The 4,633-nt window shown below is 35.7% G+C and overlaps 1 long non-coding RNA gene across 1 annotated transcript; it reads right to left on the reverse strand.

The window, feature by feature from the left end:
• Window positions 1–3,445: 3,445 nt before the first annotated feature.
• On the reverse strand, window positions 3,446–3,852 carry LOC136246385 (uncharacterized). Its single transcript, XR_010696366.1, has 3 exons — window positions 3,765–3,852; window positions 3,646–3,709; window positions 3,446–3,585 (listed from the first exon to the last, which is right to left on the reverse strand). It is a non-coding gene; the product is annotated as an uncharacterized lncRNA (long non-coding RNA).
• Window positions 3,853–4,633: the final 781 nt, after the last annotated feature.

The following is a 4,633-nucleotide window of genomic DNA, read 5'->3' on the forward strand; positions in this document are numbered from 1 at the left end:
ATATAAATACATGCGATTCTAGTGTTTGTTACTGGAAAACTTACCACAGTGTTTACAAATGAAGCAGTTATAGAGTACCTTTGTAATAAAAGAATGATTTCAATAGATTCAGCTCAGTCACAGCTATGTTACAACATCTTTCTTGGCCAAGCCTTCAGCTGAGACGTAAAATATCCAGATTACAAGCACTCTTTTAAAATTATACATCAAGATTATTCACTGTCAATTCCTCCTCATTTTATTTCAATGACAAGATCTACCAGACTATATCACCCACATCGTTTTATTCTACCAAACTCATCCACCTATTCATACCAACAGAGCTTTTTCTCTAAGGATTGGAACAACTTACCATCTTCCATCATTGAGAGCAACAATATTGACTTTTTTTCAGCGGAACTACAAACATTGTATGAACTCAATAACTGTAATCTTTGTAACTACGTAGCTAAATTCATTATTTTTATGATTGCTTTTTTTCCTGAGCATATCAGCTGTGCTGTACCAGCTTTCTCACAAGCCATTAGAATGCAAAGTAATGCAGAAATATCCGTTTAAGGCTTCATGGCAGTATACTTAAAAATGTTTGTGGATGCCTAATTGTCTGGATTGCACAATAGAAACCCAACCTGTACACCACCACAGGCAGAATATAGCAATGAATACATGCACATGTTGTTGTAGGGTAGGTAAATGTACACTTTTGTTTGCTTAAAATATTAATGCAAATATTGGATCGATTATCGATTATCGGCTTCTTATGGTTACATCAATATCGGATATCGGTACATGCCAAAAACCCTTATCGGTACACCTCTACTAACTAGCTGTCTAATTACAATTATCTAAAGTAACTTACAAATAACTAGTCTATGATTGCTTGGTGTAGGAGTCTTGGAGAATCGATAATATGGGCACAGGTAATTAAATCTGCAAGGAGTATTGTCAAGATTGGCTAGAAAATGGTTCCATAAAAATTTCCTCAGCTTTACTTTAATCACTTCTAAAGTTTGAAACAAGTCAATTATTGGTATGGAATTTCACAGTCTGAGTAGACGATAAAATATGAATTCATAACAGGGTTGGTGTGGGCTGTCTTGGGGTAGAACTTTGAGCCAGCAGCTCTTGTAGTACCAGTATTAAAATTAAGTATGTCGAATTTATCAGATGGATGTTCGATGGATTCGATAAACAATAAGATGTCAGCAATTTAGTAAGTGTGCATTAACGGCAGTAAACCACACTGGATTAATCTAAATTTGTATTCTGAGTTATAATTAGATAAAATAAATTTAGTGGATCTTCGCTATATTTTTCAAGTGATTCGATATCCTTTAATAGACAAGGTCTCCAAAGAATCTCGCTCGAGGACATCCAAATACTTGTAAAAACTTATAGGGGTAAAGATTGGATCATATCACCAGGTGAAAGAACAACACTATCTGATTCCACAAGATGTCCCTTATTATTATTTTCATTTAAAACGACAGTATAGTACATCACAGTTGTTACTGAATTGATAAAGCTCTGTTGCTGGAGAACTACCTGATCTCTGGGAGCGCCAAAACCCTCCTTAACAGGTGAGCTGAACCAAGTATGGCAGATTTAATAAATGGTGCCATGGGATGCTAACCAGGGAGTTCCTTTAAAAATTTCGGAAGGTTTGGTGTGTAGGTCCCTAAACAGCCGATAACAATAGGAATAACTTTAGCAGTCCTCAAGTTCCAAAGTCTTTGTAACTCAATACACAGATCTTGATATTTGGCTATTTTTCAGATTCTTTACTTACAATATTTGCATCAGCAAGAATAGCCACATCAATCAAAATTCCGACAATCACTATTACAACAAAAATGTCAGCGTGATGAGCAGAAATCAAGCGATCAGTGCATATGTCAAAATCCCATAAAATCTATTTATTTTATTAATTGATTAGCAAACACCCGGCAGGGTTTTTGTGCTAATGTACATGGTACGTACATATAAGTGCCTAGTATAAGATACAATAACATAAGTGCCTAGTTTCAGTTACAATAAGTGCTAAGTTACAATAGGTGTTAGGTTACGATTAGTGCTAAATTACAGTAAGTGGTAAGTAACAATCAGTGCTAGATTACAATGAATACTAAATTATAGTGAGTGCTATGTAAGTTACAATAAATACAATAAGTGCTAAGTTGTAATTACAAAGTAGGAGTAGTTGATTGTTTAAATGTTTCAAGATCAATGGTAGATAGATTTGGGATACATAGATTGTTCCAATGGGGAATAGTTCTGGGTAGGAATAAATAGAAATACGTGTTCACTGAAGATTGTATATGATTATATTTCTGATTGTGATGGGCTCTGGTAGCAGTTTGATTTAATGATGGCAGACAGCGATTTGGGACAAGTAATAAATGATTAACTATAGTGTACAATAGGATGAGACATGCACAGGAGAATGTAGGCCCTGAAACGGTACAAAAATCACCCATAAAATGCCACTGCTAAACAAATTACGGTGCATTAATCTGCAAACCCGTTGGCAGTGAAACGGGTTTTTCAAAATTTCTGTAATGGGACTTTTTGCAAACGGAAACTACTCGCATTCAGACTTATAGTCCCTCATTGTATACCCAGCAGTCTAGTAACTAATAACCCTACAAACCTTTTACAATGTTCCCAATATGTCTTCTAAGCCTCCCATCACGTTAAAAGATTGTTTTGAATAAATGCGCATCATTAAAATTCATATGATCACGTGCATAAATTTATTAATAAAATCAATTGTTTTCCAGTTTCTTTACCACCACCACCATCACAGTGACTCAACAAGGAGGTCAAAGGGATCAACACTGCAATAGTATTATGACAGATGACAAAACAGTTTCAAAAACACCACTGTTTACTTCTACAAAAACTATCCAACTGCTTTTTACTCCGTCATCATTTCACTGCTCCTGTCCAGCCTCAATTGTTTCAAACAAAAGTGACTACAGAATTTTAGTCGATTACAAAACAGTTAAGATAAGAACCAAATGCTTACATTTCCACTTGTTCACTATTCTGCCTGTAGTTACTGCACCATTTGCCAGTTATTTCTAGGGACTACAGAATTACGGCTGATTAAAACAGTTAGATAAGCACATCGATACTTACATTTCCACTTGTTCACAACAGAATCTATTCTACTGAAGTTTTGTTATTCCACTGCTCAGTTATTTCAAACAAAAACGGACTAAAGTAATACGGCAATTATAACAGGTAAGATAATCATGGTTATACTTACATTTCCACTTGTTCACTATTCTTCCTGTAGTTACTGCTCCATTCATCAGTTATTTCACACAAAAACCGCACTACAGAATTACGGCAGATTATAAAACAGTTAGATAAGCACACCAATACTTACATTTCTAACAAAATCCATTCTACTAGCAGTTTTGTTATTACACTGTTCAGTTATTTCAAACAAAAAGGAACTAAACATTTATGGCAGATAAAAACAGTTAAGATGAGCACACCCGTATACTTATATTTCACTATTCTGCCTGTAGCTTCAATATTTCACTGCTCCTGTACTTAAACGATGACAGACTAATTCTACAACAGAATTATGGTCGATAACAACACAGCTACATAATGATGCCACCACTTGCATACATTTCACAACTGTAATCAAAGTTTTCACTGTTTCGCTGCTCTGTTCTCAGTTCCTCCAAATATTCTACAACAGAATTATGGTCGATTACAAAACAGTTACATAGCACGAGAACACTTACAATTCCACTTGTTCACAACCATTTCTATTCTGGCATTATTTCACTGCCCCACCCTCAGTTACTCCAAAAAAACAAACTTATAGTCTATAACAAACAGTTAGATAACCAGGACGGCACTAATTCTCACATGGCCAGACCACTATCTTACTTCTTTGTGATGTCATTGTTTGGCGAGATAGGGTCTTGTGAATTACTGTTGACAAAATGCATTCGTAGGCAAACAGTTACCACAATTTCTTGCTGTTCTTGCAGGAAAATATGCTATGTAGCAATGGTATCAGCTCTGTTGCAAGTTTTGCTGTAGCGTTTATGTCCACCATACTAACATACAGCTAGCCAATGAATTAATTTCACTGGATATTGGTTGAAAGTCACCCCTACACTTCACCATGCTCTATCTCGCTGACAAACAATGCCACAAAGCAAGAGCAGAGGTGGAAGGCAGTCTAGCCACACAAAACTAAGCATCACTTACAATCCAGTTTTTCACAACTGTTGCTATGCCTGTAGTTTACTGCTCCCATCCTCTGATTCCAAACAATGAAGAAGTGATTCTACAACAGAATTACGGTTGATAACAAAACAGATACGTTTACATTTTGGAGATACAAATAGGGATTTGACCATATGCCGTGGCTTCAGTTAATGTCCGTACCCTCAGGAATAAATTTAAATCCCTTCATAATGCTGAAAATGTCCTTTACTGGGGGAGATAGGGAATAACACTGCTAGCTGCAGGTGAGCACACAGATGATCTAATTTATATAAGTTAAATAATGATGTCAAACAAAGCAGAATTTACTGCACTACAAAAATATTATTATTATAGTAGCCATGTCAGTAAGGTGTACTTCATGACCTCTTTACTG

This window comes from Dysidea avara, chromosome 2 (genome assembly GCF_963678975.1).
Source record: "Dysidea avara chromosome 2, odDysAvar1.4, whole genome shotgun sequence".
Taxonomy (NCBI): Eukaryota; Metazoa; Porifera; class Demospongiae; order Dictyoceratida; family Dysideidae; genus Dysidea; species Dysidea avara.